The 27,357-nt window shown below is 38.5% G+C and overlaps 1 long non-coding RNA gene across 2 annotated transcripts in view; it reads left to right on the top strand.

The window, feature by feature from the left end:
- The window catches only part of LOC107501903, a 570,942-nt gene that overhangs the window by 146,493 nt on the left and 397,092 nt on the right, over nt 1-27,357 (top strand). For both annotated transcript variants that reach the window (XR_004954765.1, XR_004954764.1), the window contains exon 3: nt 7,323-7,431. This is a non-coding gene — a long non-coding RNA (uncharacterized LOC107501903). The remainder of the gene's footprint in view (nt 1-7,322; nt 7,432-27,357) is intronic.

Raw genomic sequence — 27,357 nt, 5'->3', positions numbered from 1 at the left:
TAGGACTTTCTTTTTAATCTGTTATCCTTTGTTCTTTTCTTCTTGCTATTTGTATTTCTTCCTTTTGTGATTACTTTTGTATCCTTTGACCTTTTAAAATCTTACTGATTTTAAGAGTTCTCTCTATATGAGAGATTCCTCTTTATGTTATTTTATATACTGCAAATGTTTCCCCTTCTCTCTGTCATTTGCTTTTTAGTTCTGTCCATGACGGTGGGTAACGGCAGTAGAGATGCTGCTGATATTGTTAGCTCTGGCGTAGCTGTTGGCGGTACCGTTGTTTTCGGGTGGTGATGGTATTGATGTTGTGGTTTTTAGCAGTGATGATGATGTGTCATTTGATTTTACAGAAATTTAAATTTTATCAGTATTTCTTGTTATCATTTCTGCCTTTGTGTCCCTTCTCCTCACCTCCCAAAAGAGACCATTAATATGGCAAAGCTATATTTTTTTGAAAAAACAAGTATTTTGTTCTAATGCTTTTATGATCATACATGCACACTCAAATACTTTTTACTTTTACTGTATCTGGAAATAATTTTATGTCAACTGCATAGTATTGTCAAAGGATCGGGAAACTATCACTTACTTACCATCTCAGATTAAAAGACAAAGCTGAACTTCCTGCTACCTGATAGGGAGAGCTATGCTGCTGAGGCTCAGTGTCACGCAACAGAGCAAGCAGTGAATCTCACAGGGTGCTGGGGAAGGGTGTAGTTCAGAGGCTGCGGGGATTTTAAGGGTGTAAGTAGTCTGGCATCTGCCAAAGGAGGTCATTTGAGGGTAGATTACTGTTGATTGACATTCGGAGGCGTATTTCTTGGAGTGAGTCAGTTCCTGATAAGCTGTCTTTCCCAAGTCAGGGCTGTCACTGATTTGACTGACTTGAAGACGTTGGTTCACTGAGGGAACTTGTGATCAATTCAACAGATTTAAAAGTAGTTCTGGTAGTTGCCTGTTACCATGGCAACAGACAAATCAAGCTTTACTGATTATTGTAAAAATATTTACAATTCTCAGTAGGAATATAATTTTTTTTCTAAGTGATAGAAAGGGAAAGGAAGACTCTAATTGTGTTTTAATGTGTTTATTTTCTTGGCAATTATTTTCTTTCGACAATGTGAGTTCCTTGAGGGTAGGCACCTTGTTCACTCTTCTCTTTACTTCCAATCCTGGAACATAAAAATGTTTTAGTAAGTTGAATTCTAGAAGCCAATCTCTCAAGCACCAGCCCAGGCTCTGGCCATAAACAGCTGTTTAAATAATCATGGATTCACAGGCTCTTTGAATTTTGACACTGGGAAGATCCCTCAAAAATCATTAATGATCACAACTTTACATTTTCAATGACACTCGTTTATATTTGAGAAGTCTGATTTCACAATCAGAAACATTAATATAATGCTTTCCATCATCATAACAGTCAGTATTATTTAGTACTTACCATGTCAGTCAGTATTTAAGTTCTTGTGCTTTAGCTACTTCATGAGATTGTCACAGTAGTCTTTTGCGGTACTTACTTTGCCTCCATTTTTCAGATGAGGGAATTGAGATTCACAAAAAGAATCACTGAGTTACATGGGGGATGGAGTGAGGTGGATGGAATGAGTATTCATTTAGTGAACATTATATAACACAGTGTTTTCAAACTATGCAGACGTAATTTTCAACCTGGATTATCTGATATTGACCTTGTATAATTGATAAGGATGCAATTTTAGAGACTGTCAGGGCACTAATGTTAACTGGCATGATGTGCCAAGCACTGATATAGCTTAGTCGTCACAATAGTCCTAGTTCGTGGCTGTCATCATCCACCTTTTATAAATGTGGAACCTAAGGCCCAGAAAAATCAAGTTAATTGCCAAAGATACACAGTGACTGAGCCAGGGTTTTAAGCATAATGATGCTGTTTAATTGTAGACACTAGATTGTGTTGTTCACCCCACCTCTTCTTGTATCGAAAACAGAGTGATCCAGTAGACTCTGATTTTTGATGAGCTGACTTCATTATGAACTGTCTTAGTTCAGAAAATTGTAGGAACATGTTCTAAAATTTTTTTTTTTCTTTTCAGAAATTTAACCTATAATCTGAGTTTGGCTAATTCGAGCAAGTTTTGTGACTCATCTGAAATCCATTTCTGTTCAACCCGATCCCTCATGTAGTTGCTTTGATCCCTATAAAGAGAATGATGCCTTTTCCAATTCAATATTATGTTACTTTCTGATTTGCTTCTTGTCTCGGGGGTAATTAACACTGGATGTTACAGTAGAAGGAGGATGTGATGAGCAGCCCGAGCTAAGGAGGCCGCCATTAGCAGAGTCTTCCCATGAGAAGAAGTAGAGAGCCCTGTGGCTCTGGGGGTTTCACTCCCCTAAGTAATCTCTCATTGACTCTTGATAACCATGGACTTTATTCCAATAAATGCTGTACTTTGCCAGATGGCACAGTGTGATTAAAAAAGAAATGGCACTAAAGAGTAGTCTAGTAATATGGTGGCCTCTAATTTCAGCTAAATTTTTTTCTGTGGAAAGAATATGCTTTGTGGGATTCAAAACACTCTTTGGCAAAATTAAATGTCTTATTCTCATGAGGTGTTTAAGGAGAAGGGTGATAGTTAGGTTTAAAAGGAGCAACGAGTGAAAATAGCCATAGGTATAGGAATTCCTTTGGTAGACATGCGATCTAGTTGCAGGGAGGAAGAAACGCCTGACTGTTCAGGAACCAAGTCCGAGAACCTTCGTGGAGGAAGTGATATTTAAGTTAACTATTATAAGAGGAGTTGAAATGCAATAGTTCTTCGAGTCAATCATGAGTACCGGAAATAAGAATTATGAAAATATATGAAGAAGCAAAATGAAGGGAGTTGGGTTTGAGGTGGAGGGAGAAGGGCTTTACAGAATGCCAACAAAGGATGGCATCTCTCTTTAATAGGCAAGTCCTTCATATTTGCGGAGCGCCGATATATATGAGTCATTCAGCTAAACACTGAAGATGCTGAAAAGTGAGAAGCTGTATCTGGCCTCTGCTCTCAGAAAGATTCTAATAGTGCAGGGTGGAGAAAAACAAATGGAACAAGTAAGTCCAATCTGATTGTGGTGAGGACCATGCTGGAGGAGTACAGGGGGCTTCGAGAACATGTAACCTAGGGAACCTAACTAATTTTGGGGGGAAGTTTAAAAAGATACAAACCTGGGACTTGAAGGGTGATTAGGAACCAGCCAAGGAAAGGAGACAGCATCAAGTGAGAGAAAATGTTCAAGAATGTTCATGAGACTGGAAGATGGGTCAGTCGACCTTAGAGTTTCAGCAGAAGGTGTAGGAGATGAAGCTGAGGAGGTGAGAGAGTCAGACCATAAAGGTGTTAATAGCCATAGACTTGAGTATCAGTGAGCGTTGCCACAAGAGCGACAGATGTCGAGGAAGCCATTTAAGGGTATTCAGCACTTTCATCTTCTAGCGTGGCTCAGTCTTTGTATCTAGCTTCTGGAGCTAAATTATAGAGGCGGTTACAGGCCATACATTCTGTCCTTGGATGGTCGGGAACCTGAGTGTCATTAACCACATCACAGCCGAAGTCCGCTTCTCTGCTTTCACGATGCCTTTGCGTTCAGGAGCTCTTGCAATTCTATGAGAAAGTCACGGCAGAGCATTATTATCCCATTGGGCTAATGAAGAGGCTGCATCTCTGGCTGGTTCAGACATATGGTCAGGATTAATTAAGTGCTGGGTTGGTTTTGTAGCTGAAGCAGCTCAGACCTCTGGCCTTCTGCCATTTCCACTGCGTTTACTGTGTGGGTTTGCAAAGGCCCATGCAAAGCCAAGTATTTTCATGAAAAATTGATTCCTTTTTCTATTTCAGTTCTCAAAATGACACAATCCTTCATCCCTGACTGCTGAGGCTGTTCTCAATAATATTCTCACTGTGTGACCAGTGACAGCAGAGTGAGAAGCAGAGTGAGAAGCCTCTCTATGTGACGTGATGTCAGTGGGCTCCGAAAAGACGCCACTGTCCTTTGAAGCCTTCTCGCATTTGCAATCTGTTTTGCTTACATTTTTATTTGTTTGGATCATCAAAGGAATATCGACAAGAGAAGTTAGATTTAGCTTTTATCACCTACTATCCAAGCTAGGGATGCTTCTTCTGCCCATAGTTGGGGCCGGACCATGGAAAACTTTCCGACAATCATAGTTTGATGAATGAGAGAGCTGGAGAGGGCCTTAGTCATCTTGCTATGAGCTTTCCCCATTTTATAGATAGAAAAATTGAAAGTTTGAAAGAAAACGTGATGAATCAAGGTGTCTGGAGTCTGGGTACAACCATACCCAGGCGCCATCATCTCTAACACCGTGTTTCTACTATTATCGTACACATGTGGCACAAAGATACTGAGTTTCTGAAACCTACGGAGTGGGCAAAGGTCTGAGCCGGGACATGACCCTGGCAGGCCGGCTCTACAGGCCAAGCTCCCAACTAGTACCACCTGCCGCCCTCGGACAGAAGCTGCGCAGGTGCGTTGGGGCGGAGGAGATACAGAAGCTGCAAGAGCAGCAAAAAAGAAGGGAGCAATCTAGGCGGACTCTATGACCTTGGAAAAAGGCCCTGTTCTGTCAACACACTAAGTACCCTTGAGCACTTTGATTCTCAATACACCCCTGCATCTGCCTTGGAGAGAAATCAAAGCTCACAAACTGACCACAGGATTAACCACAAGCCGAATGTGTGCCATGGCTGCTGAAAAATATTAAAACAGGCTTAGGCAAAATTAACATACACGAAGTGTTCAGATTAAGAGAGCTGATAAGTCCAATCATTTTCTCTGACATATCCCACATTGGAGGAGGTGTTTCAAGCATAGGGTGTCTTGTTTTAAAGTGTGCATTTGTCTAGTGACAGCACTTTGGGAAGTATAAGCAAGATGGTGGGAAGATCTGATATTTATGCCCCACCAGGGATGGTGGAGAAAGTGTACACGCTTACCTTGGGGAAAGGAAGACCTAGAGGACGTGTGAGGCTCATTATACAACTTGAAGCTGTGCAGTCAAGGAATAAATGCTTCCTGACTCACTCCAACAGGACTAAAGCAGCATATTTCACTCTAATACGTGTGACTGTCGCACAAAACAGAATGGGATGAATCACGGAATGCTGGAGTGTTAAGTTCCATGTCTGTTATTGTATTCAGCAGAAGTTAGATAAAAATATGCCAAGAATTACTTCAGGGGGTGAGAAGTGGTGAGATAGAGGAGATTGGAAAGTAAAGTTGGCTCGTGTAATCACCTGGTTTCCTTGAAACTTTCAGAATTTGGGAAATCTTTTGCCAATGTGATATATTCAGAACTGCTTCCCAGTCATCAGATGTATATTGCAGTAAACCAAAGATGTCTAATAAAGAGGAGCTTTGCTTCCCAATAGAGAAAGCGTGATGCCTAGCTTCGCAGGATGCGGTTAATTAACCACTACTTACTCCTAGACGCAAGGCATCTAGGAGTAAGTAGTGACTGGGTTTCACTTTTGTGGGTGGCAAAAAAAAAAAAAAAAAAAGGGAAAACTAGCATAAAGCAAAATACATTTGGTGGCAGCTAATGGAATTAGTTCTTTTTCTGTTGCTCTGGAGTCTTGGGAGTTGGAAGTGTCTCTCGTCAATGGTGAATAGAAGCGGACATGAGTTATTATTATGGTCTCTGCCTCGTAATTTCTGTGTCACCAAGATGTACTCTGTTTATTAATGCACTTAGAAAGCTCTGGAATATTAGCCACATAAAGTCTCCCTCCATGGATTCTATTACCACATTCTTCAGTTGTTCCAGGAAACTGAAACCATAGAATCACATTTCTGGGGAGAAAGAGCTCTCAGCCTTGTCCTTTCCGGGTGGCCCAGTCTGATGGGAAGGTTTTCTTATAGGTCATTTAAGCTGGGGTGATCCCCAGAGGTCCCGTGGTTCTTCTTCCTGTCTCCTCATTGCACATTTGAGAAATTAAGACCCAGGTAGACGAAGGGATTAATTCAAAATTATAGAAAACGTAGATTTGGATTTCACGTTTCACATATTTCAAGTTCAATGGACTTACAGTGGTAGGAATGGGGTTTAGAGGAAGGATTTTGGGGGGTCTGGCAGCAGCCCCTGATTCTAATCTTTTTATTAAGATTTTTTTTTATAAGCTCCTACATTCGGGGATCAAACAAAATTGTTTATTTCCCTTATAGTGACTCCCCACAGCCCCGAACTTAAAGTCAAAATCCTAACCAGGGTCCAGAAGACTCTGTGTCTAAGTTCTGGTTACCTTTCTCCTCACGCTTCCCTTTCCTTACTGTTCTTATTTCGTGGACTAAGAATGAAGACAGTGCTCAACAAGTATTTGCGAAATTAGTCATCACCACGATCTACATGGGGACACAGTAGTGAATAGTTCATTAAAGTTAAAATTCTTTAGATTATTTGAATACCCGCTAAATTATTCAACAATTGAAAAAATAGTAGCATCTGATGCTGGGAGCGCCCAGTGAAGTTAATACACTAATTTGCTACTACTGTTGGTGTGCAAATGATAATCATTTTGCAATTGCAACTGGCAATATATATTAAGAACTACAATAAATATAACATCCTCTGATCTACTAATGTCACTTATGGGACTTTATCCTAAAGGAGGAAACTAATTGAAATACAAAGGCCATGTTAAGAGATATTCTTTGCTAATTCATGTATAAAAAGCAAAAACATTGAAACATTCGAATGGTCCAACTAAAATTATGGTTTCTCCATTCAGTGGAACGTTATGAATAATTAAGTATAATAATTACAATAATAACGGTAAAACAATTATAAAATAATGTTAAAGGGAATATTAAATAGTATTTCCACTGTCAACAGTAGGTACTTAAAAAAATAAAAATCGTTGTATTAGGTAACGGAATTATGCTAGTTTAAAATAAAGTATATGCTCATTATTTTTATCCAAAGTACATACATCTTTTAAAATGAATGAGCAATAAATTAATAAGATAATTTTACTTATTAGAAACAAATTTTAAGAACCTTTTTTCATTTTCTGATTTCTTGTTAGAAAAAATATTACTTTTTCTCTATCGAAATGCGAAAGTGAGAAGACACTTTATATGTTCTTCGTATGGGAGATAGAGTTCCATTTTTTTTGGTTCTCTTTGCAACTTTCTTTATTCTTTCCTTTTAATCAGAAATATCTTCTCCACAAACTTCACCTCTAATTACTCATCCTTCATTGTTTTATTCAAATGCCTCTCCTTCAAGAAGTGTTCTGAAGCCCTCTTCAATTACTATTTCATTGGTTTATTCACAGGAGATGTACAAAATTCCTGAATATATATCCATCCACCTACCCACCTATCCATTGAATCAACAAGGAAACTACGCTTCACTAATCTCTCAATGGTCACTTGGAATTTAAGGTATGCGTTTAAGACTTAGTCTGTTTTTTCAAAGACATTCGCAAGAAGAAAAATGACAGGAAGCTTGTTTTCTTATCTTATTTTTCTTTTTTAAAAATTGTAATTTATCTTGGCCACAATTCCTGGTAGAGCATTTGTCTAATTTAACTATATTTCTCATAATACCATGAGCCGATGGCTAAATGATTTGCCTTTATTGCATTGGAGTTGAGCTGTAGCATTTTTCCAATATCTGGTGAAAATATCCATTCACATAAACAGAAACTCCATAATAGCTACATGTGGAAGTTCTGAGGTAATGTCTCCTTTCTCAAAAAAGCTTCAATTTGGAATTTTCCAGAGTGACCCATGAAACAGTCTGAGATTCTTCATTCCCATTGGGTCAGATGAACTTAGTGAAAGCAGACAGGGGAGATATTGAATGGCTGCCATATTCCAATCAGTGCAAGATTTCTCGTCTCTAGCTCACAAAAGGATTCTTAATCACAGATGAAAAAGAAAATAATAGAAGTGCCCCAGGATAAGTGGGAGGGGAAGAAAAAAAGTGGAAAAGCATTTCTTGAGTGTCTATTGTGTGCCAGATCTATACATATGGTTTTTCATATCACAGCTCATTCTTGAAAAAGCTATGTGATTTCTCAGGGGGCTGTTAACCCATTTTAGAGAGGAGAAAACGAGATAAAAAAGGTAAAAATTAGAAAGAGAATCTTGGGAACAAAAAAGCTTAACAAGATCGTCCAGCAAATAACAGAGCCCATCACGCTGCTCTGAAGGCAGTTCACAGAGGTGGTGTTCTATGCAAGTTGGTGTTTTCTGGTATTAGGACCAGTAGTTTGGGTAGCTAGGTAAAAAATGAGGGCACGTTTTATTGATGCATAAGCTAGTTCACGTGTTCATGGATCATTTCATTCTATCCTTTTTATGTCACGCCTATGTCGATATTAATAAATCTCTTTAGCTAAAGCTTGAGATATCTGAATACCTTAATTTCCAACTGTCTGGAGGATTTTTATGACAGCCGACACCTCTTTTGCCTTATATCATCATAAGAAAGGCTAGACGTGTTAGAAAAATAATATTGGAAGATCCCCAACCAATGACTGATGAGTGATGGTGAATAAAATGCCCCAGCTCCTTTACCCAGAGTGAGAGGACTCCGAGGTGTGAATTCAATGCTGACTCTCAGAGTCCCGGGAGGACTAAACTCTAGGTTTCCATGGTCATGACTGGCTTGAGGGCTGGCCCTTTAACAGCTGTCTTCTTTCTTTAATCACTTCCCCATTTTCCTACTAGCATTTGCTGGTATCATCCCTCAAATAAATGACTTGTCCTCACATCCTGCTCTCAGGACTGGTTTCTGGGAAAATCCCATCAAAGACCATTTCATTTGATAACTCAGGTATAGAAGATGAGTGTGGAATCTGGAATAGTAGAACTTAATAAGGCAGCCTATCATCCCTGTAAGAATTACTGTATTAGAACCAAAATTTATTTTTTCTAATACTACATCTTAAGGAAAACCAAGGTTTGGCAAATAAAAGCTCTTCTGCCTATTTTTTTTTTCTTGGCCTGAAACCTACAAGCTAAGAATCATTTTAATGTTTTTAATGGTCATTATTTAGTACTATAAGTTATATAAGTTGTTATATAAGTTATGCAAGTTGTTTTATATATATTTATATATGTACATACATAAATATATATTATGTAATGTAAGTCATATACATTGTTATATAAGTATCCTGAATGTTACCTTTTGGGCCATAAAAACTAAAGTATTTACTATCTGTCCCTTATGGAAAGTTTTCCAGCCCCTGAACTAGACAGTACTAATTGGAAATCCTACCAGTTCTTCACCCACCCCTCATTTTTATTACCTGTATCAATTATGGTGTCTGACCCACCCAAGGCCCTGGGTCCGGGGAGGGCACTTATCCAGGGAGTGTTATTCAGGATAGAAGCACCCCATCACGTGCCTTGTCCTGAAAACGTGGCCATGTCCAATCACTTGCCTCTCTTTAGAATTCAAAATAGTCCACGTGGGATAGATATGACAGTTGGCAGGAGAAACCAAAGTTTTGACAGTGGTGCGGAAAAGGAAGCCACACAGTAGAGCCAGTCTGAAAACACATTGGTGTAGAGGATAAGGTATGGAGATGGTCAGAATCATGAGAGGACAAGACAAACAAATGTTCGAAGAAAGCTAAAACCTTGGCATCATCAGTAAGTAGAAGCTTACCGAGACAGAGAATAGACATGAAAAGGTCGCGACCCAAAATCTCACTGAACGACTGTCTCCATGGCAGACTGTGGATGCTCTGAGGACAGGCTTGTCTTTTTCTTTATTTTAACCTCAGGACTAACTGCTACTTAAATATATCCCATAAAATTCGATTAACATTTAATAATTAAGTCGATGCATTTGCTTTTTCATCCCATGCTCCAGTGGAATGTCTTTTCACTGACTTTTGTTGCCATTTAATTCTTGCATTGTTACGCAGCTCTCCGTGAATTGTACCTTGACTCTACAATTGTATTAGAATATCCGCAGCCCAGAAAGAGGAATGGAGACACCCTAATATGCTTCTTTTCACAAATTCTAATGTAGTCATTAAATACTGAATGACTATTTGCTGATTGGTGCATCGATACATTTCAAGAAATACGTATATATACATATATTGCTTTGCAAGAGGACCTGCGCGGTGTATTTATATCAGGACAGTATCTTCAGGAGAGTATCTCTCCTTCGTCAATGTGTATCTAACTCTCCGTTTCCTCCAGCTCTTCCCTAAACACCTTATCTATGTGCAATATTTGGTGACTCTGCTCATCTTTTCTCATCTCCCTGGTGGTTATGTTCATCTTTTAAGTTCCATAAATTATTTCTACGATACAGTCTTGGACAGTTCTATTCCCTTTGAGTCTCAGCACTAGTATTATGAAAAGATCTCTAAAAAGATTCCATCGTTCTATGAAATAACAGGTCATTTGTCAGGCCGAAGTAAACTGTTTTGTTTTGGGGAATCTATACATATAGCAATGATTTTTAATATGATAGGTAGTTTTATTACTAAACATGCACCTTCTAAGAGTGATTTACCTTAAGACAACACCATCATCCAGTGTTTTAATATTACGATCCAGCAGAATTCTTCGAACAGAGTGATGTGGTAGGGTATCAGTGAAGGGCTCTCAGAAGGCATTCAACCCACAAGAAAAGTCACATTTATATTCTTGCGGTGTTTTGGCCGTAGCTCCAGGTTGTGGGGACTTTTCCTGGTAGTCTTCTCTTCCATGAGTTCTTACAGGACTTGATTTTGCATGTGCCGGGGAATGTCACTGCTCCCTTATGCTCAGTCTCATTGTTTTCAACTTATTTATTCAGATGGCTCTTGGGCCAGTAAAAAGCCAACCACAAGAATGAGCAGTTGCTGTTTATAAAATCCACACATTGTTATATAATCCACATGACAGCACAAATGTGAAATGCTGTTAATATTCAGCTTTAACCACAGTTTTTATGCTTGTAGACAGCAAATGTGTTGATGGGGTATCCAGTTTTATATTAGGAAAAGTCCTGGTAGAAACAGAAACTTTATGAGCTAGGTCTATTGCTCTGAAGTTTTATTGTGCCTGTTACACGCCGAGGTACCAAGGGGCAGGGATTTACAGCCATGTGAAGAGACGGAGTCAGTTTTCCACGACGCCCTGGGTTGGTTCTGCGTGGTCTAGTCATTTATAAAAATTATACATATATAATGGTGGGAGAGCAATGAATAAAAATCGAGTAGCTTTAAGAGCAGGGGCTTTGGAGTTAGGTAGTATCATTTACCTCTTACCTCAAGTGTGGTAGATTTAGCTTCCTGAACTCTCAGTTTTGTCACAAAAACAGTAATAATAAGGTCTAATTCAGAAAGTGGTATAGAGGGTTATTCACAAGTAAAATGCTTGTCGAAGTAGCCAGCCTGTGGTAAAGCACTCAGTAAATGTTAGCTATAGTGGAATGGTCACTGGTCAAGTTTTCAAGACTGTTTTGATGTCATTGTTTTATATAACGTTCAAGAATTTTTTAGAGTTAGGTATGTTAGTTTAGGGCTCTATTAAATGCCTTGGATTGGTGTGCTTTAAGTAAATGTGTTAGCATTATAGAAGCAGGCATAGGTCATGCATGTTGGAGATCCAAAGATGGAATGGTCATTGAGCTTAATAGTTTGAAAAAATACATGTAAAAACACATACATAAATAAGGTGGTTCATTTGAATGTTTATCACATGAGAGTGGTTTAATGCAATTTGAGATTGGAAGATCAGTTCTTTTTAAAATCTAATTTCATACTGAGGGTTCTTGTGTAGATAAATCTAAGAAAAGCAGTTCGAATATATATCTGACACAGAGTAAACAATTGAAAATGCTACCTAACATTCTTTTTTTCTGCCTTATTTTGTTTGCAGTTACCACAGATTTTTAATATTCATATGTAGGATGTTGGTGCTATAGAATTAGAGCATATTAGCCTCAGAAAAAATAAAGAATGACAAGCCCTTTACATAATTCCTAATGATTGTGAGACTTAGGTCCCTTTCTTTGCTGGCTGTCAGCTCTCAGCTTCTAGTGGCTTTTGGATTCTTTGGTGTGTAGCCACTTCCGTCTTCAAACCAGCAACGGTGTGTCAAATCCTTTGCATGGTTTGAATCCCAGACTTCCTTTTCTGCTGTCAACTGGAGAAAACTCACCGCTTTTAAATGGCTCAAGTGTTGAGGTCAGGCTCACTTTCATACTCTTTATATTAACATCAGTTGATGTGGGATCTTAATTACATCTGCAAAACCCTGGCATAGCAGTACCTATATTAGTGTTTGCTTCGAATAAGTGGGTGGTGTGTGTATCCCAGAAGCTGGGAATCTTGGGGGCCATTTTAGAATTTTGTCTACCATACCAGCAAGGCGTACAAAAGATAAAAATAAGTGAAAACCAAATAGAATATCAACAACAAAATTCGGTGATGAGAATAGAATTTGAGTGGTGGGAGACTTGCTCTAATTTTTGAAGGAAAACTTAGCTTCTTGATATCACACATGATATTACGCAGCGTGAAACCTTCCCAGTGTAAATAGCAGTGATGTAAATCGGGTGCTGCTTTTCATTCAGCTTCGCATTTCACAGCCTCCTCGCTCACTCCCTCTGATCGACCCTGGATACTCGTGTTATTTACCAAATTCCTCATCTTTCTCCATTTTCACCACTGTTATTGTTATTATCATCATTTTTATACCCCCATTTATTGAGCACTTACCTGTATCAATGTGCCCTGTATCTTATGTCATTTAATTCATTCAATAACTCTTATCTAGTTATGACTGTGTCCATTTCGGAAATTTACTTAAGGCGTTCAGCACCTGTATTACACCTGTGCCCTTTGAGAATGTGCTGAATCAGATTCATTCAGAAGAATGTGTTGGAAACATGAGGATTAGAACTCAGCACCTTGGACTTCTAAGCTCACACTTCGAGCACAGAGTCAGTAACTGAAGAAATACCCCACTCGCCTGCTGAGAAAAATGGCTCCTGTGGGCAAATAACACATTCTTCATTTATTTCCTCTGCCATGGTTAGTTAATCATGAACCAAGTGGCCAAATCATCTTAATAAAGTTGGTCTCTAAGTACTGAATTGTAAACTTGCATGACTCAGGATCATGTGTCCTCTAAGATTTCTTTCTTTCTTTTTTTAATTGAGTTTCTTTTAGGCATTCTCAGTAAAATGTAACAATAGGATGCTCTGTTTCAAGTTAGTCAGATCCAGCTGCTATGAAAATAATATGTTTGAGAAAATTGACTTGACATTTGATGGCCTTACGATTCTTCTGACAGGATATAATCAACTCATTAGTGAGAAACAGAAGCCTTCCTTGTATAGCCACGTATTTCTGAGCATGACCAGCATCCCCTCCAAGTGGGGTGGGTGAGCTCTCGGGGAAGAGTGGGGCTTCTTCGCCTCGGGGCCAGCAGTCGAAGTGACCAAATTTACTTTCTCTTCCTCTGTCCACTGCCCTTGATCTGATGAATGGGAAACATTACTTTCTTAAGCCAACAATTTCTTTTTTTTCTTCTTCTCTCCCTCCTCTGATGTCTAAATTTATAACAAAGGCTTGGGTTTTAAAAGATTCTCTCAGCCTTCCTTCTCTTCAGGAACAGCTGGGATAGCTCTCTTGGGAAAGTGATTTGAAGCAGGAAGTGGCAAATGGGATTTCTGATTTCAGTTCCCAGGCTTATCCTGAGTTCTCTGTGGGACTCTGAAAGGCTCATCTCAACCTCTGTGCTCAGTTCTCTGCTATAAAATGGCAGCTTCTAGCTCCCTGATGCTTTGCCTGTGTTATTCCCCAAATAGGTGATATGGGGCAGGGGAAGAGAACCATTACTGTAATCCACATCTCAGCTCCCGGAGGACCTAGGCAGTGATCAAACTTCTTTAGGTCATATTTTCACATCTGTAAAATAGGGCCAATAAGTGCCTATTTTGAAAAGATGCTGTGAGGGTTGGAAGAGGTCACATATAGAAAATACCTAACAGAGTTTGGGGATGTCTCTTAAATTCTACATATAGATTCATTTGCCTGGAACTTTTTGCGGTTTCTTTAAGTTTTTCCATTCACTTGATCAGTCAGTAAATATGTGCTTGACATAATGTCTGTAAAAATGCCTTATAATACTGTAATCATATTAAATATTAAGTTGAATCATCACGATGATGATGATTTACATGGATTTCATGATTTTCAGCTTACATCGCTTATTAAGGCTATTCTCACTTAATTACTTAGATTCGCTGTATTTTAACCTCCACCAGAAGAGAAACTGTCTTTTATGTCATCATTATATGCTGAATATCTAGAATAGTTCTGAGTACATAGAAGGCATTCCTAGAGATATGCTAAATGAGTGAATTAAGTAATTAACTAGATGTCCTTCTAAATATTTTCCAGTCTCTATACTTGACTTCCTCTTGTGTACTTCTTACCAGGACCAGCAAACTACAGCCTGTGGGCCAAATACTGCCTGCTGTCTGCTCTTGTAAATAAAGTTTTATTTAAACACCTACACACCCATCCACTACGTATTGTCTGTGGCTGCTTCTGCAGCATAACACTAGAATTCCATAGCTGCCACAGAGACTGAGTGGATCACAAAATGTAAAATATTTAATAGTTAACACTTTAAAAAGAGTTTGCAGACCTTTACATTTACTGGACGTAGAGTGATATTTCCAAGGTACAAATATAATTTGTCACTGTCCCTGCTTAAGACCCTCAGTGACTCTCAGTAATCAAGTTCTTGATCTGATTCCTGCCAATCTTTGCAGACTCATCACCTCTACTCTCCTTTCAAACCATGCATTCTTTCGGTCTGTCAAGAGTAGCAGACATTCGCATAAACTATCATCTGTGCTGAGAGCACTGTTCTTTCCCATTTTTGCCTCGTACTTCTAGTCATCTTTCTTGAATTCACTTACACGACATTCCCTCTGGAATGCCTTTTCTGAATGTGCTAGCTAGGTCAGGAACTCCTGGTCCGTGGTGCAGTCGTATCTCATACTTTTCTTGTTACAGCACTGGTCAGCACTTTGCAAATAATGAAGCCAAGTTTGATTTAACAACAACCACTTTGTGGATATACTAAAAACCATTTAATTTTACATGTTAAATGAGTTTAATGTATGAAATGTAAATTACATCTCTATGAGCTTTTAGAGGTCGACCCAGAAGAAGAAATATTATGATTCTGTCACCTGTAGAGATGGGGAAAGGCTACAGAAAGCATGGCTGGTCAAGCCAAGAATCCAGTCAGATCCAGGCTGATTTCAAAGCCCATGTTTTGCCACCATACATTCCATCCGAGGAAATGGATCCTAAGCATCTCCCATTATTTCTTGTTCACTGTGAGGACCAGTAGAAGCCAGAGTGGTAAGCGCTGCCCAGGAAGGCAGTCACAGTGTGTGTCCTAGGCACACTGAATCCTGAGCGCTTTGATTAAAAGCAGGAACATAGGAGAAGGAAGCTCAGAAAGGGGGCCATAATCCCTCAGTTGAATATGAGTCTTCTTCTTAAGGAAGTTGTGAGCCTGCATGATATCCCCATTTGAGAAAGGAACTAGAAGCTCAGAGAGGGTAACTGGTTTGCCTAAAGTCAGGCAGTTAGCAAGTGGATGGGCATCACATATCAAAGACTGTGGATTTGGTGTTTTCCCATTTTTCTCTCTGCAATAAACGGTATGGAAAAACACTCTCCTTTATCATGGCAAGATTTACTCATGATGTTACCATTAACTACTGAAGTGAAAAAAGTCTTGGCATTTTTGCATCAACCAGGTTATTTCTTAGAATCAGGCAAAATACATCATAAAGTTTTATTTCCTTATCGAAGGAATGTTCTTCTATAAGGAATACTGCAAGTTGCAATGTTTCGAGTGTTGCACGTGACTATCTAAATATATGAATTGATTTAAGCTATTATGAGGACAGTAAACACAGCTGGAATATTCCATGACACAGACCCTCTGACAATTCTCTTCATCGGGAATGTTCCACATTCACAATCTTATTGTTGCCTATTTCTGAGAATACGCGTTCAAAAATAGATTCTCACTAAGTCTGTAAAGACTCACCCTTCAAGTATTAAGGTCTTGGACGTTCTTGGCACATGTTGTTCTGTTGATGTATGGAAGAGAGTTGTATGTTCGAGGTAGATCAGCCAGCGGACCATTCTGGGAGCCCCCAGTAAGTTATATGAGAGAAAGAATTTGGTGTCAGAAGCCTACAGATAGGATTTATGATCTCAGAGAAATTACTGCACCTGCCAACCCTCAGAAGAGGAGCTAGTGCCTACAGAGGACACTTTTACTTCTCACGTCCAGTCTGAGTCTGGCAAATTTGGAGATGCATATTACTATCTCCATATCAAAGACAGGGAAACTGAAGGCCAATGAGATTACACAGCTTGGCCAGTCTCACAGAGATGTAAGTGACAGAGCTGGCATTTAAACTCAAGTCTATCTAAAGCTGAGGATAATGTCCTTAATGGTTCCAACTCAAGGCCTCATGCTGAGTGCTGTGACATCAGCAGTGTCCTGGGTACCAACACTCTGAACAGCCTATTCAGAGTGAGATGAAAAAACCTGATTCAATATCTATAGCAGAAGCATATCTTCCATCTCACCTTTACAAGAAATTGCCTTGAAGAGGAAGGTAACAGACCTGGTCCTATCTCTACCACCAACTATATATGACCTTGGGAAAGACAGTCACTCTATCTCACTGAACTGCTTCATCTTGTGAAGTAGATCTACTAGTCTTCTGCAAATGTCACAGGGTATTAAGAGCACCAAATAGAGTCTCAGATGTGAAAGGAAGGTAAAAACATGGAATATACTGGATTCATTCAGGACCATGATTCTTCACTGACTCAGAAAAATCTGGGGGGTGGTGATGATAATCTCTCTGATCTTCCTCTGTGTTTTATTTCTGTGATGGAAGGCACTTTCAGCAATGCCGCCAGTTGCTACATTTGAGTACAGATATCCAACTAGCAGTGTCAGAAGCTGACGGATTAATTCTAGGACATTAGACAATCTATCCTTTGCAAGGGCTTTTAATGTTAAATGCTTCTTATAAAACAAGAGTTTATAATCTGGAGTCCTGTTCATTTATTGGCTTCATTGAACTCATATGGCATCTGAAATTGCATGAAAAATTGTCTTTGTATGTGCCTTTTTTTCTAGATAGAGACTTCAGAGTTTCTCCTAGATTTTTAAAAGAACTTGTATATCTAAAAAGTTAATTTTTTTTTCTAGGAGAGTACAGTTTCATAACCATGTGACAGTCACCTAAATTAGACTCTCCAGTCACTTTTATCGATTGCTCTTCTCTCTTAACCAGTATCCAATGGGTCATGGTGTCTTGTCTTCTGATCGCCCATTTTTGCACTTATGACTTTTTTCATCATCATTGCCAGGGATATTGAAACGTTTGAAATGCTCATCCTGCTTCTACTCTTGCTATCTCTGAGCCATCTCCTCAGTTGTGTTACACTGACTTGTCTAAAACACATGCATAACCTGTCACTATCCTGCTTAAAGTGGCTCCCTAGCATCTTCAGTGCAAAGCCCAACCTCTTCACACTTTATCATGGCCTCAAGGACTCTGACCGCCTGGCTCCATCCCAACTTTTTAGCCACGTTTCCCTCAACATCCCCACGACCGTCTATGAACACTACGAACTCTGTTTCAGGTCATCCCACGCTTTCATACTTTGAGTTTCTGCTTCCTCTGTCTGGAATACCCTTTTGCCTTCTATAACTAATAGATTCCTTCTCAGTCTTCAAGGCTCAACACCACAATGCCACCTCTATTGAGAAGATTCTCCTTATGTCTATAACTTCCCCCTAGAATAACGAGTGACTCCTTCCTTTATGCTCCAAATCTCATTTCTTACACAATTGTTCCTACTAAATTGTAGTTCCTTAATTCTGAAAACACCTCCTTCCCTTACTGTACTCTGACCTTCAGAGGTAACCAGGATGAGCTAGATTAACCATTGACCAAAAAACTCAAAATGCTATACTATACTTTATAAGTAAATATTTGTTGAGCAAAAAGATCAATAATTTAATAGTTGTCATTAAAGGAGTGGGCAGCACCATAGACAACAGGAAGCAGGACGTGGGGTTAGTGTAGAGTTCCTACCATGCTTGGCAAATCATACCTCATGGTGGTTATCATTTTAACACATGGAATGAGAATAGAAGGCCAATAATTGTGTACTGGAAAAAACTGGGTCAATGGAGACAGGCTAGCATCTTGGAAGGCACATCGAATTAGGAGTTAGAAACTCTAGATTTTAATATTGGCCCTGCTATCAACGCCTCATATGGTTTTGGCCAAATTGATTTTTTCTAAGTGTCTTGGTGTTCTTAGCGAGATGATGTTGAACCAGACACTAACATTTTATGAGTCTAAGAAAACAAACCATAACCCTGCATTTCTGACTCTGTTTGGCAAAGACAAGTGGAGCTGTAACAGATATTGCACCTCAATAATTAAATGCAATTCTTTTTTTGTTGTCATAGGGCCTTTAGTCAGCGGGCAGTAGGGAAGTAACATGTTGGTGGTATTGATCTGGGATCCTGTAAAGATACCTCAATTGGAAGAAACTCTGGCGTTAGTGTCTAATTTCCCAGAAGAGCTTTTATGAGACCGTCCTGAGTCAAAGATCCCCTGCGAGATCATTCAGAGGGATGACTCAAGCCTGGTAAGTTAATAGGAGGGTCAAGAAGCCGAAAGGCCATGTCGGGAATCAAGATCTGAAATCCAAACCAAACTCCAAGTCTGGCTGAGGACCTTGGAGCATATAAACATGAATTAAATGTCCTTCTTTTTAAAAGAATGAGTAGAAAGAAATTTTTATTTATGTATACTAGACTATTTCTCTCATAATTAAAAAGCAGTGTGGTGTAGTGAGAAGGCTACCAGACCCGTTTCAGCTGGCTGTGTCATTTCTCTTTGGATCATCATGTAACCTCCTTGGGCCTCAGTTTCCTCATCTATGTAATGAGAATAGCCTTCCTTTCACTTCTCTGTGTTTTTGGAAGAAAAGATGAGTTTCGTACGTAAAAGCATTCTGTAGGCGGTGATACGAGAATGGCTTTGAAGGGATTAGTGATAATGAGAAAAAAAAATGAAAATGATATCCTTTCCCTAAATCTTGGCTCATTATATTCCTAAACCAGACTGGCTTCTCTTCTGGAGGTGATCAATTTAGAGCTTAAAATTGAGTTGCTTTTCCTCTGAAGAAAGAGATACAGAGCACTAAAACTCAGAATGCGTAGACCTGAAGTTTATAGTGATTACTAAACGTTGACACTCACTAGTAGAAAAGAGAAGCGGTAAATTCCATCAACAAATAAATTTTAGTCTCCACCAGACACTGATCCGGAAGAAAGTAAAAAGAAATATTGATTCACTTTGGGTTTGAGTTGTGTATTTTAACCCATATCAAATCACAGGTAGTAGGGACTTGGGATTGGCCCTTTGAGTCTGTTCAGCTTCCCTCCAAATTCTCACCTGGCATGACCACTTTTCTTCCAATCATGGCCACCTTCGTCAGTTTGCTGGGGCTACCGTGACAGATTAGCACAATCAGAGTGGCTAAAACCACAGAACTTCATTGCCTCCCAGTTCCGGAGGCCAGAAGTCTGAGGCCAGGTGTTGGCAGGGCCAGGTAACCTCTGCAGGTGCTAGGGAAGCGTCTGCTACGGTCCTCTCTCCTACCTTCTGATAGTTCCTTGGTTTGTGGGAGCATAATACGCATCTTCGTGTGTTGTTCTCCCTGGCTGTGTGTCTATGTCCACATTTTTCTTTTTATAAGGAAACAAATCATATTGAATTAGGGGCTCATCCTACCCCAGTATGACATCATCTTAACTAATTACATCTGCGATGACCTTATTATCAAATAATGTCACATTCTGAGGTGCTGAGGGTCAGGACTTTAACGTACGAATTTTTTTTTTTTTTTTTTTTTTTGGTAGGGAACGGAAACAATTCAATCAAAATATTACTTTTCTTCTTTGAAAAAGAACTCTTCCCCCTTTAGACTGTTAGTCGTCTCTACCTCCCACCGACATGGTGTGGGCTCCCCTTTACTCATTTGATCTCTCTTCTGGTTTCACTTCCCCTCTCTGGCCTTGAGCTTAGAGTATTAGTTCATCGAAGTTTATAATAAATAGGGTGGACAATGGGTAGTGTACTCTATAAAAGGAGAGATAAAGACAGTTAAGAGTCATTCGAGGTAGACTGGCATGGGATAGAGGAAATTTTATTGGTAGTATAGACTTCTTATCAGGAAATGTCCAATGATTTAATATAAGTGTCTCCATCCTCTCTCTATCTTAAGTCACATTGTTCTCTTCTATAATTCTACTCTAGGCAGGGAAGAAGGACACACAACATTTCTTGTTACATCCCCACTACTTTATCTTGTCTTCCAGTGTGGGGGAAATGAGGAAGAGCTTACCACTGCGTAATCATTTCAACAGTAGTTTTCGACTAGGGTTAATTTTATTCTCTAGAGGACATTTGGTGAGGTCTGGAGCCATCCCAACCGAAGAAGGTTGGATCTAGTGGCTATAGGCCAGGGATGCTGATAAACATTCTACAACATATAGGACAGTCCCATACAACAATAGGCTATCTGTGACAGTAGTGACAGGATTGAGAAACCCTGGCTTGGGAGTATGGTTTTGCCTTGTAGAATGACTCTGAGCAAGAATCCCAAATGCCTCTCTACTTAGCTGGGGTACTCTAAATCCTCAGTGTTTGATCTTCATGTCCTTTGCAGAGAATATAAAGAAACTCAGGACTCAGACTCACGTAGTATCTGTCACCACGAGCATGTGTTCTGCTATTTCCAGATATAAAAGATGGGCACAGGACTAGTCAAACTCTAGGCCCCTTATAATTCTTGAAGTCAGTGAATTTCTAGTTTTAGAAATAATGCCACCTTCTATGACTAAAAATTCAATTATCTCACCATTATCTTTCTACAAACAGATCTATATTTTAAAAGACAGATAACTCTTAGGGGGTAACATTGTCCATAGTCTGATTTTGCAAATAGGACATTTTGTAAGTTTCCTGTTATTTAGTAACATGAAATCAGCTCAGACAACAAAAGATATACCTGGTATGAAGAAGCTGAGTTATATTTAAATCAATTCTTTTGGTAATCACCCAGAAGTGAGGTTGGCTTACAGGAGGCACATGCTTTGTTTTTGTTTTTGTTTTTGTTTTTTTTTCACATAGGAACTCACTGTTCTGATAATTATGATGATTGTGGTAGTGGTGGTAACCACTGAGTGCTTTCATGTATCAGACAGGTTACATTTACTCACCACCACTCGTCTATGTGGGAAGGACTATTATCATCCCTAAGCAACTGAAGTCAAAGTGGTAAATAATTTGCTTGTGGTCACATAGCTTGGAATTTTAACTCAGGTTGGTCTGACGTCGGAATCTCAAACACTGAGTGAGAATTTAGTTAAAAAATTTAGTGTTTATTGAAGAATAGTTTAAGAAAAAAATTAGGAAGTTATGAAAAAGTATAACGATAGAAAAATGCTTAAACATGTCATGATATGCCCATAGTAGGGACTGCTGTGCAGCTATTGAATCATGTTTTAGAGCAACAACAATGATAAGAATAGATACCGAGGACTTATATCCAGACATATGCTCATGAAAATGTTCATGATGTGTTGATAAGTGAAAAAAAAACAGGATGGTGACAATAATATATAGTGTGTTTTCAAATTTAAAAATTAATTACACGTATTTTATGTGTTAAGATAGTATATGAAAAATACTTGTATAGTATGTACATCAAAATATTAAAAACAGTTTTGCCTGGACTGTAAGAACATAGGTCACTTGTATTGATGTTTTTTCTGTAGTTACCACCAATCTTAACCTTCTGTACATATCTGTAGATAAAATGTTCGTTTATATATGGGCATGTTTATATGCATAACTATGTCCATAGCCCTGTTTTTTGTCATATTTTTGTTGTCTATTCAGCAATTGTTTTTCTTTTCTGCCTTCTGAATGGTACTCAGGTCCATATACATCCCGTGGTTTATCCTGGGAGAAGTTAAACCTACCCGTGCTCCATGGGGAAGTTCTACTTGTTCTAAGCCAAGCAGAGTAAGTCCCTCCTCTTCGCAGAGTGATTATTTTAGGTAATACAGAGCAAAGCCAACCAGCTCTTGGGATTATCATGCACAAGGTTTGGAAAATGGTCAGGCATACATGACTCAATACAACCCAAGTAGATGAAAAAAGTATTGCTAATTTTTTCAGATGGCTACCGAAAGAGAAGTTTCTTCTTCTGGAAGTTATAGAGTTTGAATATGAACCTTGGAACTTCTCCAGGTACTTAGTCATGGGGTTGACCATCCTTTGGATAAAGCTGGATCTATCCAGCTGAGAGGAGAGGAAAGGGGACACACACACACACAAACACACACACACACACACACACACACACACACACACGTCCTTGGTGATGTGGTTAAATCTCTCAAGCAAACCAACCCTGAATCTGCGTTATCTAGACTTTTAATTCTGTGAAGCAAATAAAATTTCTTGCATCTTTTAAGTTAGTTTGAGTTGGATTTTCTCTAATTTGAAACAAAATGCGTCTTAATACAATTAAAATGTTGGAAGCCCAAAACACAGGCCGAGGAGCAAGCCTCAGATTAGGTGTTTTATAAAATGAGCCACGTCTACACTATTGTTAATTTCATCATTTCCAGAATACCACATTGAAACAATATCTAAATCGGTAACCTGGATATTAAGTAAGATAAAATAATAATCATGAGCCCCAAAAAGTCAGCTTTCAATATCTGTTTCATTGTCTTTGCCTTCTCTATAATTTGACAAATTTGAGAGAGAGGCCTAGTTGACTAAAGGCAGAAGAGGTAATAATTCTTAGCATTTGTACACATCCATAAAAGGCACTTTAATCTCATCTTCACAGTAACCTTCTCCAGTGGTGATTAAAACCTCTATTGTACAGATGTGAAAACTGTGGCTCAAATAAATTATATAATTTGTTCAGACTCCAAGATTGGACTTGAGTTCCTCTTTGCACTATAATGAAGATGCTTCTGGTATATCATATTATTTCAATTAAGAGGAGAAAATATAAAATATCAATAGTCTCCAAGAAAGTATTTATACTCCTTTTTGAGTTTATACATAATCCAGAATCTGCCTACAGAAAAGATCCTAGGAATAACTAGTGGATCTACCTGCATGATTAGCCTGATAGAATTTTTAATCTTGAAATTGCTGCTTTTATTATATTACAAGTAGTTTGGCCTCTTAAACAGAACATAGATACTTAAAATTAACTTATGCAGACCTATATTATAATTCCAACTCTGACGCTTATTATAATAATTCTAACTTTTTGGCAAAAGGTTAAAAAAAAAAATCATTTGAAAGTACCTAGCACAGAGCTTGACATATAGAAAGCTCTCCGCGAATGTTTTAAACAGGCTGTAAAAAGAGTATAGAGTTAAAAAAAATAATGTTTTAATTTTGTAAAATAATGAAGACTCAACCTCCTCATCATACATATTAATATTATTACTTGGAGTGGTCACGATCATTACTACGAGAGGCAATTTGAGATTCTGCAGGATACAAAGTTCCATGGAAATTTCAGTGTCCTAAGAACTTCGTAGTGTTGCTACTTAAAATATGAAACCACTTGGAATGGGTGGAAAGTTTCTCTGAAATCTGGTATCTTTTTTCACTTATGAATTCATTGCTTTAAATGAAGTGCCAACTATATGCCTGGAATGCTATTTCTGTCCCCCTCTGTCTCCTTGAAGTGTGATATTCTTTGGAAGCTTTTTAAATTTCAGAACTTTTTAAATTTCTAATTTCTTTCTTTAATCTATCATTTATGGTGTCTAAAATGCTCATTTAATCATTGCCTGTCATAAATTATTTAAGTGTTTCATGCGTTTATTCAATCGCTTTGTCACCTAAGCGATATTTATTGAATACTCAGTTATGCAGGATACTCTGTGGTGGGTGGAGGTGAACTAGGAGTGATACCTACTTGTATGGCTGTTGTTTTTGTCCACCCAATTTGAAACGTCTGTAGCCATTCTGTAACCACAACAGATATTAGGCTGAAGAAGAGGCCAGCACAGGGGTCCTGGAGGGGTGGGGACAACCATAGTCAAATGCAGGCAAAGTCATTGCATTGCACCAGCTCTGAAACCTGCCTTCTATCTGGATTTCTAGTCTCATGAGTGTCATGAACTATTTCCACATCATGTACACTAAATTCAATTTGATTTTTTCTTGTTTGTAGCCCAACATATTTTAATTGCCATGTCTACTCTTACCTCTTGCACGAGACCCTAAGCCCTTGAAGAATAGGGAATGGTTTATGAGTTTCTACATTGACTGACACAATTTAGAACCTATGGTGAGTACACAGAATCTGAACCCAGGAATTTCTGATTCCATAGACTAGGACAACATATAGCATTGAAAATAAAAGTTCTTAGTGTTTTTAGGATCATGTACCTGTCAACACCTGATAAAAAGTATTGGCCGTATCCCTGAGAAATAAATAAATAAGTAAACATACTTCTACGTGCAACAGAACAAATGTTTACATGTAATTTCAGGGATTCATTAGAGTTTTGAAGTCACTCATGCACTCAAGAACCACTGCTGAAAATCTTATTCCAACTGAGGATTTCTGTCTAGAAATTTATATTTTCCTGCTCCCTACATCCTTTTTTGAAACCCATCTAAAACGAAATGTGATGTTCCAATCCTACGTAGAGCGAGGACTTGTTTTTTACTAACTAGTTAATGTCAACATTATCTATACACATTATCTGCTATTAATTTGAGACACATTCTATCAACGCAGTGCCTAATACCAACAAAATATTATTTTAGTAAAGGAAGGAAATCTTCAAATTTTGAAATAACCATAATTTCAAAGGTACTTTGTTTTTTTTTTTTTTTTGTTTTAAATTCTAATACAATAGTTATAATAACAACATAGAAATGAGTATTTGTATTGTGGGTTTCAGTTTTCAGAGCTTCTGTGTCTGATTCATTCCACTCTCAGCAACCTCATGAGGTAGAAAGAGTGGCCATTTGTTGATTTATGACTGTCCAGCATCCATTAATTTGAGGGACCTAACTAGCCCCTATTTTGTATGTGCTCAGTGGGACTATAAATCAATGTCGACTGCCATCCTAATAGAGGACTGGAGGCCCCTGGAGGCTGGTGCAGTCTCAACCTCCGGATCCTTTCTCTTACTATTTCAAAGAGGCCAATGGGCTCATGATCTACACATAGTCAGACTTCCTCCCACGATTTTGCATATTGTGTCAAGTGACTCACAGCAGGAAAATTGGTGCAAATTCTTCATTCTAGGTGTGGCACTCTGATAAGATGGCAGAATTCTCTTGTTGCCGTGATCCTATTCTGATTTTGCATTCTGATTTTTTCTTTGTTTCTAAGCCTGGACACTAGCCTGTCAATTCACTTTGTGAGATTTCCGATAACATTCCAATAAATTCCACTTTCGCTCGAGTTTACTAGATTTAGACTGGGTTGCTGCCAGGAAAGAACTCTAATAATGGAGAAAATATAGTAGCTTTTTGAATCTCTGTTTTATGTATGAGAATGTGGAGTTGCAATTAAACAGAAAAAAGTGAAGTCAAACCTTTAATTTAAGACTCAGAGTATTTTGCTATTTCCATTGCTCTTTTAGGTAACTCGTTTTAAGTATCATTTGGGTATCCCTGGTGTGAGAGCAAGGATTGAACAGAATTCCTTCTTGAACCCTGCATGAGTTAAAATGAATTTCAGCTGAATTAACAGAAAAATCCAAAGCCAGAGTGTTTTAAGCAAGATCACTTTCCCCTCTTTCTCAGATAAACTAAACCGATAGGTAAGGGCTGGTATAGCGGATATGAAAAGCTGCCAGGCAGGGCCAAAGCTTCTTCTGGCTAACCTCTCAGATGTCCCTAGGATGATGGGTTTGTCCTTGCGATCCAAGGTAACCTGTACATCATATGCATTTCCAGGTCCAGGATAAACGAGAATTGGGGAAGAGCACACCCAGAGCATCTTAAAAATACTTTCCGGCCACACCACCTAGCATTTGTGTTTATACTTCATTGTCCAGAACTCAGTCATATTACATTCCTAGCTGCAAGGGAGTCTTAGAAAAAAATTTTTCGCTGGGTATAAATACGTCCATATACAAATTGAAGTTTTTTAAAATTTAATTCTCTTTGATGATTTTATATATATGATATATATTTATATAAAGATGTTTGTATATTATAGATGATAAAAATATCATAAGTATTATACCCTGATGAATTTTCTCAAACTAAATCCACCTGTGTGAGCAATACCTAGATCATTAAACAGAACATTATCAGCACCAAAAATGAGAATCCTTTTCATAAAGAAAAAGAAGAGAATAGATACTCAGTGGCAACTGGTAGTCTCTGCCACAACCTCACATCACACCAAACCACAGTAATTGGCTGAACATTTGGCTTAATTGATCATTTCATCCAACTGAATCACCGTACGATGAGAATTTTCATCACAGCACCCCCAGGGCAAGCTCAGTTACCAGCACAGAGAAGACGCTCAGTAAATGTTATGTTGAATAATAGATTAAACAAATGAATTTCTCAAAGTCACCCAAAGCTGGAATAGTGAATTAACTAGTTTGTACCTGAATTTAGAGGAAACATTTCATAAAAAGTGTGAACTTTTAACAGAAGGGAAGGTCAACAGTTACATCGAATTTGAGCTAAAGGATACTTCATATGGGTACTGCTAAGTTGTTAGTAACTAGGTTCCAAGCACTAAGCCTTTTATATACATTGTTTTATTTAATTTGTATAGAAAATTAGGTAGTTTTATCTGTGTTAAAAACTAAGGTTCAGAGGGATTAATTCGCTGGTCCAAAGTTACCAGATTAGTAACATTTCCCTAAGCTTCCTATTCCTGAGTTACTTCTCTCCATAAAATTTTTAAGTCTCTTCCCTTCACCTTCTTTTGATAAGGATGTTCTCTCTCGAAATGCTACCTCACCATATCCATTTCTTTTTCCTTTGACCCCCCAATACTCTGCATTCTGGTCTTCCAGCACACTCTTCCTCATCCCATTTTGCCTCTCCATACATGCACTCAGCATTTCAATTTGCTAACTTACTTGGCCTTCAGGCCCCAGCTCAGATAACACTTCCTCTAGGAAATCTGGTCTGTCTGTGTGTCAATTTCCTCCTCTTCGTAGTCC

The sequence above is a fragment of the Rousettus aegyptiacus genome, unplaced genomic scaffold, assembly GCF_014176215.1.
Source record: "Rousettus aegyptiacus isolate mRouAeg1 unplaced genomic scaffold, mRouAeg1.p scaffold_m13_p_15, whole genome shotgun sequence".
NCBI classification, from domain to species: domain Eukaryota; kingdom Metazoa; phylum Chordata; class Mammalia; order Chiroptera; family Pteropodidae; genus Rousettus; species Rousettus aegyptiacus.
Note: the sequence above shows the minus strand (reverse complement) of the source record. Positions and strands in the feature narration are given on the sequence as shown.